Genomic DNA, 15,610 nt, shown 5'->3' with positions numbered 1-15,610 from the left:
CGACTCACAGGCCTCTTTGCAGATGTCCATCACTGTCCTCTCCGATGTCCATCATTTCCAAGGGTGGCAGTGAGGGCTGAAGAAACAGCGCTGGATGCTGGGGCAGGTCCCTGCCTCTCGGGAAGAGCATCCTTCCACTCCAGGGATTTGCCTATTAGTTACCTACACCTCCCTTATGCTGAAGAAGAAACCAGGAGGTATGACACTGGCTTTCCAGCCCTTCCTGTGCCTGTCTGATTTTCCTCAGCCCCTTTGACTGTGTTTGCATCTCTCCTATGCGGTAAAATTATCATATCAAAGGGAGCCCAAGCTCCCTCCACACTCCTGATGCTGCCTGGGGACTTTGGAAAGAGGTAACTCCTGCTCTCCCTCTAGACATGGCAATTAAATCTTTCATTAGCTGCTTCCATTCTCCTTTGATAGGGACAGATGAACTTGGACATAAGAACTGTGTTTCAGTATCACAATCCCAACTCATCTTGGCAAGAGCCCAGAACAAAAAGGGGAAGAGAAGGTGATCTGTGCTGCTCCTTGGAGACTGGTTAACATCTACCTACCAGCACAAAGAGGATTTCGAAATTCTGGGAGTACCTCACCTTAAGCATCAAGTCCTGAGTAAATCATGGAATCGCTGAGGTTGGAAAAGCCCTCGAATATCATCAGGTTCAATCATTAACCCAGCACTGCCAAGGCCACCACTAAACCTGGTCCCTAAGTGCCACATCCACATGGTTTGTGAACACTTCCAGTGTGAGGTAAGATACACACAGGTACCCCCAAAAATGCCAACACAGTGTAAAGAATCCAAACAGGTTTATTCTGAAGTCAAGAGCACTAAAAAACTTACAAAGGAAAACTGCACCAGCTGGAAACATTGCTGGGCCTGAGACGGCATGCCTCCCATTCCTTCTTCAGGCTTTTTTATTACTGGCCCCCCGGCTCTCTCTGGGCCATGGTGGCCCTGTAACATATCCGTGAACGTTATCTCTCTCCTTACAAATCAGAGAGAGAATCTCTCTGTAATGGAGGAGCAAGAACAGCAACTATCTTGAGAAAGTGGCAGGAAACCTTTTCCTAAGCAAAATAACTGATTCCTCGTAGTAAAATCTTCCAGAAAAAGGGCATTTACCCCTATATCCAGGAATGGTAACTCTACCACTGCCCTGGGCAGCCCGTGCCACTGCCTTACCACCCTCTCCATGAAGAAATTTTCCCTAATCCCCAACCTAAACCTCCTCTGGTACAACCTGAGGCCGTTTCCTCTCATCTTGTCACTTGTTACGAGGGAGAAGAGCCCAACATCCACCAAACTCCCTGAGCCTCCTTTTCTCCAGGCTGAGACCCCCAGCTCCCTCAGCTGCTCTTCATCAGACTTGTGCTCTAGACCCTTCCCCAACTCCATTCCCTTCTCTGGGCATGTTCAATGACTTTCTTTTTGTGCAGGGCCCAAATGATGTGGCCAACCACCTTCTCCTGTCTGCTGAGGCAGCTTCTCCTACCGAGACAATTTATTGATCTTCCTGCCTGAACTTTCTCCTTAGCTCTCAGCATTTAGCATGGCCCTCAGAGGTCCCAGTCCCTGTGGCGATGGGCTCTGGATGACAGATCTGAGTAGCCACAGTCACTGCTTTGCTTTGGCCAGGTACAATTGCAGTTGGTGTGTGCCAGGTTTATCTGACATTGAAGATGAGGCAGGGAGGGAGACTTCAGCCAGTTGCAGTTTGAGGACCCAGATCAAGAGGCACCCATGATCTCAGGCCTTACTTAAAACATAACCCTATGGCTCCTTCCCTGTAAAACAGGGTGTCCTAGTTAGAACAGCTGGGACCGATTCATCACTGGATGGGTGTAGCCCAAAACTGTGTATTCTATAGCCTTCCATGCCATTTCCCAGAAACTGTTGTCAGTAGAGGCCTGTAAGGTGGGGGGATGTTCCTGTCCTCATGCCCTTTTTTGGAATTCCCCACTCTGAGGAAAGGACTGAGCATCCCTTTATGGAATTCCCCGCTCTGGGGGAGGGACTGAACATTCCTGCCTGAACTGGAGAATATATAAACCTGGAGTTTTGGAACCTTTCCACCACTCATGGGATCCAGAGGAGGACTGCAGCTCACCGCTCTCAGCCAGACTGAGACCACCACCCTCGACTGGACTGCAAATCACCACTCTTGGCCGGACTGCAGCAGCTCTCCCACCGGCAGGTTTTTCTCCTCTCCCTTTTGCTTTGGACTCGGGGGAAGGGGGGAGGGCAGGGAGCACCGCTTTGTTTGTGCCCCCGGGTGCTGGGCTGTACATTTGGGCTTTGTGGGTTAGGGCCAGTTGCTTGTCTGTGTGGTCGTACTTATTGTATGATTTTATTAAATTGTTATTCTGACTTGTAATCTCTCTTTTGAGTTGGGTTGGTTTCCCCTGCTGGTTAACTTTTAAACCAGCACACAGGGACAATGAGTCTTGCCTTCATTGCAGCAATGGGACAGGTCAGCGAAAGCCAGGAAATCTCTGGAAGCTTCTGGAGAAGCCCAGAGCCTGCCCCGAGTGCCATGCACAGGCTGGTGCGAGGGGGCCAGATGTGGTTTGTATGAATATTGTCTGCAGTGGAAGTCTTATACAGCTGTTTAGGGCTGCAGGACACTAGGAAGGATGAATGCTGAAAGAAAGGAGAGGAGGAAGGAAAGAACAGGTTGCACCTGTGCCACAGCATGCACAAGGCTGCCTTTGCTCCTGGCAGCCTTCAGCACTGAGAGTGGGCAGAGACAGCCCAAAAGGGGCTCAGAGGCTCTGAACAGTTGGACTAACATTTATTTCCCAGTGGGTATTTGGATGGCTCCACAGCTGAGAGCAAGGATTGCAGGCCTTGCTTTGGTATGGGCAAGAACTCCCAGCCTGGGTGTTATCCTCATGGTGCAGCTGGAGGGAGGGAGTGCTGGAGGGGCACAGCCATGGGCAGCCACTGACATCAACCTCTTCCCCCCATTCTTAGACCTCTGCGCCTCTGTCCATGCTCATGGTTCCCAGTGTCCCCCTCCCTCCCACCTGCCCTGGTACAACTGAGCTATGCCCCTTCCTGGCAGAGCTCTGCACACCATCCACTGTTGCAGCGATGCTGCTGCTCTTCACATCAGCAGCTGCAAGGTAGAGAAACAGAAAAGGAGCCTTTGGCCCCCTATCCTGACACATTTAACTTACACAGAAAAGCCACAGCAGCCCTCTGTGCCCTGTGCATGGGGACATGGGGCCTACAGGTATGTGGCCTCCCAGTACGGTGCTGTTGTGCTGGGACAGCACCAGCTGGGGTTCCAGAGAAGCAGCAGCAGAGCTGGGCTTAATAGGGGCATCACTTACATCTCCTGTCTTCCCCTGTACACCTGAGGCTGTCCTTGCTTTCCACCGTGGCTGATCACCCTGATCCCTGTGGGACTCCCAGCCCCAGCCCTGCCCGGACAGACACTGTAGCAAGTGTCTGTGATCCAGTGGAGTGACAGCGCTGCCATCCTACAGTGGTCCTTGCAGCCTCCTGATCCCTGCTGGAGCTCCTTGATAGGACAAGAGAGAATGGCTTCCCACTGACAGAGGGCAGGGTTAGATTGGATGTTAGGGAGAAATTCTTCCCTGTGAGGGTGGGGAGGCCCTGGCACAGGTTGCCCAGAGAAGCTGTGGCTGCCCCATGCCTGGAAGTGTTCAAGGCCAGGTTGGACAGGGCTTGGAGCAACCTGGGTTAGTGGAAGGAGTCCCTGCCCATGGCAGGGCGAGGAACAAGATGAGCTTCAAGGTCCTTTCCAACCCAAAACCATTCTGGGATTCTATGATTCTGTGTTACTGGAGCTTGGTGAAGAGCTTGACTTTAACCCGAAATAATTCCTCCCGTGCCATGGCAGAGGCAGGCTGGAAAGGCTGCTGAGAGCCCTGGTAGCCAAGAGCAGCATCCCTGGGAAAAGAGCCCCTGTACTAGCTGAGAAAAAACCCGTGTTTTTCTGAGAGTCCAAACAGCACATTCCCAGGGCTCAAGGTTGCATTTTGCTCCATCTCCACATCTGCACCCCAGGGAGAGCATGGCTGCCCTGTGGCATGTGTCCTGGGAGGATGCTGGGGCAGGGACCACACTGGGCCATGCTCTGTGTGTGCTGGAAGCCTGGCAGTCTCTGAGGATCTGTGGAAATGTGGCTGTGCTGGCAGTGCTCCCAGGTGAGCTGGGGACATGGCTGTCAGGGCCCAGCAGTGTTGCTGATGGAGAGCCATTCTTTGTGTAAGAAAAGCTTCCAGAGCAGCTTCCTCCCTTACCCTCCTTTTTTGTTATATTTTCAGAGGGTACTGCAGGGAGATGCTGGTCTCTCAGAAATCATCCTGACTGGAAGTCAGCTGGAGGTCAGGCTAAGCAGCACTGCTTTAAGTGCCTTGACAGGTCTCTTGTCTGGCTGATGCTAATCCCTCCAGATTGAGAGAGAAGGAAACTGAAGCAAACCTCACATTTTAATGACGGGGATTTGCTTATCATATTTTCTCCCTTCCATATTTTCTCCCTTCTCTCTTCCAGGGCTCCCAGGGATTCCTTTCCCCTCATCTGTCAGGAAGGACAGCGCTGAGGCAATGCTGAGGTGGACAGAGTGGTGCTCCCCACGCTGCCAGCTCTGCTGCAGTGCGTGTGGCTAATGCTGAGTACCAGGCATTGTGTTTTGGTGGAGCTGGGCCAGAAAGGAAGAAAAAAAACCATAAAATCATGGAATCATTAAAGTTGGAAAAGGCCTCTAAGGTCTAGTCCAACTATTAACCCAGTGCTGCCAAACCCATCACTAACCGATGTCCCCAGCTGCCACATCCATGCACTTTTTGAACACTGATATGAGGCTCAAGGAACCCCTTGGCCAAGTTACTTCACTCCTGCCTCAGTTTCCTCTCTGCGTGGACTCTCACCAGGTGCCTTCCAGGGGCTGGAGAGTCCTGAACCTGCCACTGCCCAGAGCTGGAAGCACTGCCTGGGGATGAGCCATGCTGGGGTGATGAGCCTGGAGCACAGAGCAAACCCTGTGTCCCTGCACACCCCTCCTGGGAAAGAGGGCAGGCTGGGGGGAGCCCTGGTGTTTCCAGAGGAAGTTTTCCCTGCACAGATCCAGCAAGGCTGCGGTGCTAGCGGTTCTCTGCATGTTCATGCATATGTGGTGTAAATTGCCTGCCAGACACCCAGGCATGGGGCACAGAAGGGCTCTGGAGAGCAGACTGGGAACAGGAAAATGGAGCCTTGTTTTAGCCCTGCTGCCTTTTTCAGAGGCTCCTTTCCAATGGGAACACCAGCTCCCCTGTGCCCGGAGCAGTGAGTGGGTAACAGCACCCCTTGAGGAGGGGAGGAGGAAGCTGCCAGCTACTCGCCAGGCTGCTCACCCCATGGGAGCAAACTGCTGTGGGTTCTGCTGGGAAAGAAGCACTAATGGAGCTCCCCCAAAGTCCCAGCACAAATTTGGTACCTGGTCTGGAGAGGCCAGTGACGTGACGGCCACTGCCCATCACCAGGTGCTCCAGAGGAAGCTGTGGGCACCCCATGTTACTGGTGGGGAAAATCTGCATGCGTCTTTAGGTTTCCTCTGGAGGCATGAGCAGCACAGGAATCAGTCACCAGCGGACAAGCACAAACACAGCTGCAAATGGCAACCCTGCTGCTGGGGAAAGCAGACGGAGTAAGAGCAACACGGAGCTCTTCAGAGCAATTCATGCTTCCAAGCACTTTAATGCACATCACCTCACTAATCCGACACTCTCAATGAGCAGTTCTTGTCAGTTTGATTTTGTGCAACTTGCAAAATGTACCTTATTTCACTGTAAAATGAAAATCCCAGTCTTCTCTTTTACTTAGCTTCTTATTTAGGAGATAATTCAACAAAAAAAGGCAAACCAGATGGTTCTTCCTTCCTCTCTACCACCTGTTTCAGGCAGAGGGGATGGCATTTGCATCACTCAGCTGCTCTGCAGAGCTCAAGTGGTCTCTGAGCATTGTCATCCTGTTCCCTGAGGTCGTTGTCCCCTGTGTGGGACCACCGACCTCACCCTACAGCAAGGTCACTTGGTGGCCACTTCATCACCTGGGGTTAGGATAGTAGTTTCCTTGCATGTGGATTATTGTTCTTAGTGCACCTCAAATTGTGCAGCCCTTATATAGGGGATTGTTCCCTTCAATGTTTCCTGCTGAGCTTGAGAGCCCCAAGGATGCAAACCCCATCAATTCTAGGCTGTTGGTTGTTGATTTTCACATTGGAGCTGTTTCTGTCAACAGCACATGCTCCTCTTGCGCATCAAAACCTACACTTGAACTGGTGAGTGATTCACAATCATCCACAGTGTAAGGAATTGGCAAACAAACTGTGATCCCTTATTTAGATTTATGGGATATGGACTGAAGGAGTTAGTCTTCCAACTTGATCTGCTGGACTGCTTTGGTCAGCTCTTGGAATGCAGCTGAGCAGGGGCCTTGGTGGCACCAGCTCAGCTGCTGTTGGCCTTGCACAGGAGAGGGGGTTTGTCACCATGTCACCTTTCAAACCCAGTGCTGGGTGAGGTGACCTTGGTTGTGAATGCAGATTAAACTCCAGACGAGGAGGAGCAAAAGCCACATCTCCAGCAGATGATGTCTGTTGTTTTTCCCCAGGAATGGAGAACACAACTTCATCTTGAGGGCTTTTCCTTAGGAGAAGCCACTCCAGTGCTTGTGCTCTTGAACTTCTGAGGTGATTGAAAATTGCATTCTTAGAAATGAGAAGAGGAATTTAAAAAGTCCGAAGACTACTCAGTTCAAAATAACTTCTGTTTTTGAGAGCCTGGACTTTGACTTGGGAATCCTTCAAAGCTGGAAGCACCACGAGCCATGTCCTCTGGCTGGAAAAGTGGATGGTTTGGCCAGGTGAGCTCAGGTGAGCATGAAAGTGCTCTCCTCAGGGTGCCAGGAGATCACCCTCACCTTCTGCCCTGACAGTCTTGATGGGTGGCAGTTGCTGGGGTGTCCTTGACTGAACCAGCCCAGCTGGCTGCCTCTTCTCAGGATGTCACTGAAAGCCACCTGGGACGGGGAGGTCACCTGGGGCATAACACCCATACCCACAGTCTGGGTTTGCTGGGCTGTGTCTGGGGTAACACATGAGAGGCTGCTGGCCCTGAGTGCTGCTGTGAATATTTCCCCGTCATGTCACAACAGGGGAGCCCTGAAAGCCAGCCCAAATGAGTGCACTTGGGTGAGAGGAGGGCATGATCCTCCTGGCATCAGGAGGGGTTATGGGCCTGCTTGCACACATGCTTAGGGGTGCAGCCTCAAGGCCGTGCCTTTGGAGCGAGCCAACTGGAAAAGCAGCAGCCCAGCAAACTCTGTAAGGTTGTGATTACCGTGGTTGAATGTTCTGGTTCCTTGCTCTCTGGTGTCACAGCTGGATACTGTTTTTACTCATGTCTCCCAACCATCATGCACAAGACAACAGCAGTGTGAGACCTCCCCTGCCGTAAGCTGGGAGAAGCTACAGCACGGTGGCCCTTGACTATGCAGAAGGGACCCTGGCAGGGTGCAAGGCTCTGCAGGGAAGGATCATCATAAATCATCCCAAAGATGTGGTAGGAGACAGCACTGGGCTGGTCCAGTCCCCCTGTCATCCTCTTTATTTTGAGAGAGAAGGAGAACAAGTGTAAGGGAGCTGCTTCTACCAACCCCTGAACACCATGACCTCATGGGCAGGCTTGTTCACAGGAGGTGGAGAATGACCCATGTTTGTACCACCCCCTTGCCATACCTCAGTTTCCCCTTATGTAGCCCAGCTCTCTCTACTGCTGACCTTGGCACAAGGCTGTAGTGCCCAGGGATGGCAGGGAAGCAGATCCTATTCACGCTTGATGATTTAAACTCTGGTATGAGCAGAAAGGAGATCAAAACAGGCCAAAGTTCCCTGGTTTTCTCATGAGTATTCCCCTTAATGACTGCAGTTAACCCCCTTTGCCCTCACTTAAGATGGATCTGGATTTTTTGGATGCTTTTTTATAGGCCTTAATTACCTCTACATTTCCTCTTCTCCCAACCTAGAGGTCTGGCACATCTGGCCAGGCTTGACTCTGTGGTTTTTGTTCTCTTCCATCCACGCTGTCTTTGCTGTGTCAATACAGCATTAACCCACTTCTCTGATGAGGGCCAGAGTCACTCCTGACCCTCTCCCTGAAGCCCAGAACAGCTGTTCAGGACTGACCTCTGCTCCAGTCAGGCAGTCCCTGCACTTCAGCGGCATCAGAGCCCCTTTTCCTCCTTGCTTGCACTTGCCCTTGTTTCTCAGTTGACCTGCCTTTCTGAGAACACTCCTCTCCCTTCCACACCTCTGGCTGTGCTCATGATTCAGATCGATCCTTTCTCTGGTTTAATTTAATACAAGTTACTGACACGATATATCTGAGCTGGGCTCCCTCCATACCTCTAGAACCTTACTGGGGTGTTTTCGGGGTATTTCCAGTCCTGAAAAATGGGCCTTGGAGCAGGAAGAGAAAAAGAAAACAATTCCTGAGTTGCTCAGTGGACAGCAGCCTAAAACCTTGCAATGAGCCTGCCACTGCATGTGTGTGGGGAGGGAATCAGAGCCATGTTGCAGGGAGGCTCCAGTGTGGCAGGAGGAGTGTCCCAGCTGGAATGACACAACCTGCTGCCTGTGTTCCCAGCATAGCAGGACCAGAGTCTGTGCTGGTGGCAGGACATGCATCCATCTCTCCAGGGGAGGCTGGAGTTGGGATCCTGCACACCACAGCCATGTATAGGCAGAGCTGAAGAGGTTGGAAGACCACCAGAGGAGTGGGGCCTCTTCCTGTATCACAGAGGATCCACAGCCCTTTCTTTACGTATCTGGTGATGTTAGATAAATTACTTGACCAAACAAAGATCCACAGAGTTGCTGAGGTTAGAAAGCAGTGCTGGAGCTGTCTTCAGCAGGAAAAAATTCACCACAGAAACAGTGGTCAGGCATAGGAAGAGGATGCCCAGGGAATCACCGCCTCTGGTAGTGTTCAAAAAGCATGTGGATGTGGTATGCGGGCATATGGTTTAGTGACGAACAAGGTGTTGGGTTAATGGTTGGATTTGATGGTCTTAAAGGGCTTTTCCAACCTAAATGATTCTGTGATTCCATAATTCAAACCCCTCCCAAAGCATGGTCAAGGGGAGCAGGTTGATAAGGGCCATCTTCAGATGGGCTTTGAGTAGCTCCAGTGATGAAGATTCTGCAGCCCCTCTGAACAACCCACTCCCGTGTTCAACAACCTCACAGTAAAACAGCTCTTTCTACTGTTTAGGAAGGATTTTCTGTATTTCAGTTGTGTCTTGTTGCCTTTTCTCCTGGTGCTGGGCACCACTGGAAAGAGCCTGGATCTATCCCCTTCACACCCAGCTTCAGTTATTTATATCCATTAATAAGATCCCTCACAAGTCTGCTCTGTTCCAGGTTGAGCAGTCGCAGCTCTCTCAGCCTTTCCTCATATGAAAGATGCTTCAGTCCCTCCATCTCCTTTGTAGCTGCTGGTGTACCTGTAGAAGCCTTTCTTGTTGCCTTTCTTGTTCCCTGCCAGACTCAGCTCTAGGTGGACTTTGGCTTTCCCGACCCCTTTCAACACACCCAGACAGCATCTTTGGATTCCCCGTGCATTGTCCTCCCTGCTTCCACCTGCTTCTACACCTCCTCTTTATGCCTGGGTTTTGTCAGGAGTGCCTTGTTCAAGCCCCTGCTACTTTTACTTGGTTACTTGCTGTTTTGCCAATCTGTTTTGCCCCCTCCCTCCCCCAGTAACGAGGATGGATTGAAGAAACACAGACACCAACTTTAAGTGCAAAAGTTTACTATAGTGCAAGACAGTAAAGAATTACAAAAGAAGCAGTGACTTATGAAAGGATACACTTAGCAATGCATCTAATCATTCCTACAAAGACTTACAGTGATTAAGAGAGAGATACCTCACCAGTTACATTAAGTAATTGTCATCATCCAGATCACACTTCAGCTGGAAGGACCTGGTCACAGCGAAGGTCTGGAGAACCTCTTCCCAGTAACTGGGAAATCCTATGCAGTGTGTCCACCCACAGGTGAAGCCTCCATCTTTGCTGTGAGAGGGTCCAGCTTATATAGTATTAAACAAACCAGCTGACGTCATTCAATTGGTGCAGAAAAACAACCTGGCTTTCTTCCTCTATTGGTATTCCCCTTAGGCCTGGCCAGGGCGCAGAGGGAGACTGAGGGCCATCTACTGTCAAATGCCCTATGACCTTGACTAGTCACTAAATACAGAACTTACGGCTACATTGATATCTCAAATATGAACCAGCTACGACTACGTGAGGCCCTATCATTTTTTGCGACCTTGGCTGCAAAGAAAAGAAATATTTGTAACACATACAGGCCTTACTAATTAATGATAACATGCTGTGCTAACAAGCATAAATGTATATTCTTAAGGCATTACTAAGGATTATATAGCATCTTGGTTAATAAGCAGATATATGGCTAAATACAATACTAGGCTAGATATAATATTAGGTTGAAGAGTTCATCTTATGTCAGCTTTGGCTCAGAGCCAGTTCTACAGGCCCCAGCATTACCCCTGTTTGTCAGAGGGGAGTGGAGTAGCTGATCCTGAATCATGTTTCCTGGACACCTAGAGAGCTAGGACTGCATCCTGTGGACTCTTCCGAGCAGATCCCTCAAGAGGCCAAAGTCTGCTCTCCTGAGTCCAGGTTTGTGATCTGGCCTTTTTCTCTGCTCCCTTCCCTCAGGACTCTAACCTCCACCATGCCATGTTCTCTTCAGCCAAGGCTGCCCTCATCCTTCACATTCCTCAACATGTTTACAGGTCTATCGGTGCCTTCCCTCTTTGGATCTTTGTCACCCACAATAGGAAATTCTTGCCAGAGTGTTCCAGAAACCTCCCAGATTGCCTGTGCCCTGCTGTGCTGTCCCTCCAGACGGTATCACAGGCATTAAGGTCCTCTATGAGGACCATGCCCTGCAAACAGGAGCCTTCTTCTGGGTGTCTGAAGAAAACTGTAGTTCCTGATATGGAAGTCTATAGCAGACATTCAGGAGTACATCACCTGAGCACCAGGAGCACATCAATTTGCCTTCCAACCAGGATACTCTTGACTGGCTCATTATCCATCCCAGGGCAGAGCTCCATGCATTCCTGCTGCTCCTTCAGACAAAGGGCAGCTCCCTCTCCTTGGTTTCTCACCGGGGGAGTCCTCCCCATCCATGGAATGAGACAAGGATTAACAGGAAAAAAATTAACAAGTATCACTAAAAATGTGGCCAAGTGTCAGGGGAACAAGTGGGCACAGCCAGCCCTCAGCCTGGCACCTCTTGGCTGCAAACTGGACCTTCCTACCTTGCTTACAGTCTCCATTTGGACATGTCATTGTATTTCCCATCACATGGGAACCGACTCTGACAACCGACATCTGGCACTCAGAGTCTCTCCCATTTCCCTCTGTTTTTTCTCTCTGTCTGGACTCTCATTCAATCTTACATTTAACTCTTCCCTGTTTTCTGACAGCTTTGATAGCTGCTCAAATATGGCTGTATTCCAAATTGCATGTCTGCTCATGTAATGCCTGTAATTTCCTGCCAGGTTTTTTAGCCTTCTCTGAGTAGACTACAGTTTTATGATGAGAGTGCTGCACTGCTCTGTTCCCAGTATTCCAGCTGGGAATGTGACCGCTGCCCAGGCTGCTTCCCCAGACACACTCAGCACCTGCTTTGGGAAACAGTCCCGAGAAGTGAAAGGCTCCTGTGTTTTTCCCTATAGGATATGTCCTGAACATGCAATGTTTGCACAGCTCAGGGATGGTGTTTTCCATCCATTTGAAAGGGAGGTAGAGTTGTGTCTCCTGTTGTTTTACTGGTGGACACACCAATGCACAGATGGGGGAAGTGACTTGGCTATGCCACCCACCAAGTCGGGGGCTCCCAATCCCCCATTACAGCCTCATTTTTACAGACTGTAGATGCTACAGCAGGAAGTGTCTTGGCTATAACACAACAAGCTTCACACAGCCAGACTTTGGAGGGGCTGGGGATCAAAGAACAAATGTCATAAGTGTGCCCTAGGGCATTTCCTAGCTGGAGACCATTCTCTCTCATCCCCCAACACGGCTGGTGCAGGGACCTCCACCTGCTGCTCTGCTCAGCCCTCCCAAGGACTCTGCTTCCTATCAGCTTTCCCTGGCCAGATTGTGTATGTTGCTGTTTTCCTCATGCCATCTGCACTGCTCTCCCTTGCTGTAATAGTGGCACACGGTGGATGAGGGATGGCTGGACAGGCTCTGGGCAGGCTCCTGGGACTGCAAAAAGAGGAGGAAGGACCACAGAGATGCCCTGAGGGCTGAAGCACCTCTGCTATGGAGACAGGCTGGGAGAGCTGGAGGCATTCAGGGCTGGACTCTGGCGTGGTGTCCACTGGTGCACCCCCACCTCTGTTGCTGCCCATTAGCAATACCTCACAGGAGTTGGATATACCTTAATGAGTGTTAGTGAGGTGCCTTATAATGTCTTAGTGGCATCTGCTCTGCCTGTGGGGCTGGTGATCCAGGCTGGGCACCACCAAATCTCCGCTGAAACTGGCACAGCCTGCAGCTCCCATTGCACAGTGCAGGGGCAATGGGGTGCTGCCTGGATCTTCCTTGGATGTCCCCTCTTCAGTCCTTCCCCCTCTTGCCTTCAGCACTGATGGGTTATAGAGTTCTAGAGTTTCTCCATGGCTTTCCTTAGCCCCACGGAGTTCAAGGTAAAAACTGCTTGATTTAGAAGTGCCAAAGACTGGATAATCTATCACATCACAATGTTAATGATTCCACAGCTTAATTAGTGTTAGCATAATCACCTGCATCTACTCCAAAAGAAAATGCACTGACAGACAAATATTCAAACTATTTTAGTGTACATGTGGATTTTTTAGGCTCATGCTGAAATAAACAATGAAGACCAACTGCACCCATTGAAAGTATCAGAAAAATTACAGATCTTTAGCAAAGTAGGTGTTTTACCCTCACATGTCCCACTGCCCAAGTTAGTGTCTTTCTCCAGTCTCAGCTTGGTGCTGAGGGTGGAAAGTCCATCCAAGGCACAGCAGAGTAACCTTTCTTGCTCTTTCTTACAGGTCAGGCTATATCAAACAAGTTCTTGAGCATGTCAGAGCAACCACACCTTGCAGAACTTGCCTGGCTCTTCAGATGCAGGAGGTATTTATCCCAGCTTTTGCCAGACTTCACAAAAGACTCCTGCATGCTTCTACCCTCACGTGCCATGGCCTGTGTGACTTGGTATCTTAAAACAGTCTCTGCTACTGATGTACCACTGGGCTTCCAACTCGATGCTTCAGGAACAAAGGTAAGAAGAGAAGGCGACGGTGAGGAGAAAGAGGTGGTTCCTCCTTCCATGGAGAGGAGATCCAGTGCTTGGGTCTGGGGAGGGGCCTGGGGAAGGGAATGGGACACACAGAGTGAGAAGAGGAAGGCCCTCAGGATGCTGGGATTTCTGGATATCTGCAGTTCCCAACCATTGTGGTCCAGAAAGGGCTGATGGCTGCAGGTCCTGGGTCTTGCAGTGCAGCAAGCGCTGAGCTCAGCTCCTGCAGCTGAGGCTCCCAGGGCCAGGGATTTGCTGGGGGAAGCAGAGGGAGCAGGAGCCAGTGATGGGCAGGGGGAACTCGGTGGCTATGGAGGGCACTGGGAGCCAGCACTTCCAAGGGGTATTGCAGTGAGGAGGAAGGATCTAGATTTCTAAGGAAATTGCCTTTGTCTGCCTTTAGAACTTTAGAAAACCGTGTTTTGATTCAAGAACAAGGCTAACATTCACCTTTTCTTTTCTTCCCTAAGCTGTCAGCTCAGGCCAAAACTGGTAATTGGAAAACCGGAAAACCAGAAAGGAAAGGTGTAGGAGGCGTGTCCAAGGCACAGGGTACGTGGCGGGGCAGAGAAGCCCAAAAGAGCATGCGCCGACATAAACAACCGTATTGGTCAAAGAAGTCACATGGGTTTAAGGGATAAAACCAACGCCGATTTTGAAATAAACTCTCTTTGTTCATCATCTTACGAGGAGCGTCTTTATTCCTTATTATATAAGGACACATGCGCACCCTACAGAAAGGGATGAACGGGAAGTGAGGCAGGAACAAGAGAAGAGGCAGTGAGGAGAGAGATGCTGGATGATGGTAAAGAAAGAAAGCAGAATAGGAACCAAGCATGGAGGCCTCCAGCCAAGCCACCCCATGCTTCTCTCAGCCTGTCAGTGTTTGGGTTTCTCTGAACTTAGAAAATTCCCACATAAAGATTTTTTTATCTTATCACCAAGGCTTCTAAGTGCAACCCAAACTAAGAGACATTACATAGAATAAATGCTTAAACAGTAAACCCACAGAAATCACAAGCAAAAGGTGCATTTGTTATTCCTATATTTACTCTGGGAGCTTCAGTGAGGATTGGAGGTACCAGTGGGAGAGGAACCACCAGGAATCAAGGGGAACTTGGTAAAGCTGTGAGGAAAGCAGGAAGGAGAGGACCACATGAGTGCAGGGCTCAGAGAAAAACAGGTTCAGGTTCCTGAAAGCAGAGCCCTACAACACCAGAGTAACATGGAGGTGCCATAACCTGAATTCTGACACAGTATCCCCTTTAGTGATTTCATTTCAATCTGGGATTAGTTTTCTGTTTCTTCTAGGGTCAAAATGTCAGTGTTTTGTCATTTGCTTGGTGCTAAGTGGATTCTTCAATATTGAGTGCTTCACTCCACCCAAACTCTGCATTTCCTCACAAAAGAAGGAACAACGCTCCCAGGCACATGTTGGGATTGTTGAGATGCCCTGTGCAGGGCCAGGAGTTGTACTCAATGGTCCTTGTGGGTCCTTTCCCACTCAGAAGATTCTACGATTCTGTAATTCTAAGCTGAGCATTTGAACTTTGCAGCAGACAAGCCTGTGGCCAGATTCTGTCGTCTTTACCAATTTTCATAGCACTTCCAGTCCAGTAAAATGTGCCTCCTTGGCAAGGCTCTGCTGGGGCACATCTCCTGTTCCAGGTCCCACTGAGCTACATGTGATCTCCAGTAGACGGCATGTCGCTGGTCTAACCAGGTTGTCACAATCTCATGGGAGCTTTCTGAGTGGGGAGAGGGCTGCAGTGTCAGTGTGGGGGCCCAGCCTCTGCATCCCAGGAGCTGGTGGCAGAGTGAGGAAGTGAAGGATGATGAATGGCAACAAAAGGATGAGCTGACATGCCTCCTATCATCCTTTTGCCACCTCCCTCCAGATGTCTCAGCTCCCCTGATGCCTGTCCTGCTTCCTGGGCCCTGGATGTCACAGCTGCCCAGAGTGGGTCTGAAGAGAAGCCTACAGAAGTTCTGACTCATCAGACATCCCACCACAGAGGTGATTGCTTCCTCTCCTGACACTCACTGGGAAGCATCTGGGGCTGCACAGCTCAGGTGCACACCCAGCCTTGAGTGGCCCCAAAACTCAAGAGGCAAGACCTGAGATGTGCAGCCCAGGCTGGACCAGTGAGCAGCTTTCTGGCATCACTGGCCTGGCACAGCCTTCCCAAAGGCCTAATGGAGCAGCACCCTTCCCTGCTTCC

General features: G+C 50.4%; 1 long non-coding RNA gene across 3 annotated transcripts; it reads left to right on the top strand.

The window, feature by feature from the left end:
• The first annotated feature begins 4,541 nt into the window (after positions 1-4,541).
• Positions 4,542-14,543, top strand: LOC113956973. 3 transcript variants are annotated; one of them, XR_003531021.1, is made up of 5 exons: positions 4,542-5,666; positions 6,632-6,883; positions 13,141-13,370; positions 13,859-13,913; positions 14,130-14,543. It is a non-coding gene; the product is annotated as an uncharacterized LOC113956973 (long non-coding RNA). The 3 variants fall into 3 exon arrangements; XR_003531020.1 differs by having other exon boundaries at positions 4,542-6,883; XR_003531022.1 differs by having other exon boundaries at positions 4,542-6,893.
• The last annotated feature ends 1,067 nt before the right edge of the window (positions 14,544-15,610 follow it).

Source organism: Corapipo altera, unplaced genomic scaffold (assembly GCF_003945725.1).
Source record: "Corapipo altera isolate COAL_440 unplaced genomic scaffold, ASM394572v1 110, whole genome shotgun sequence".
NCBI lineage: Eukaryota > Metazoa > Chordata > Aves > Passeriformes > Pipridae > Corapipo > Corapipo altera.
The sequence above is the reverse complement of the archived record's forward strand: the minus strand, read 5'-3'. Positions and strand labels throughout refer to the sequence as shown.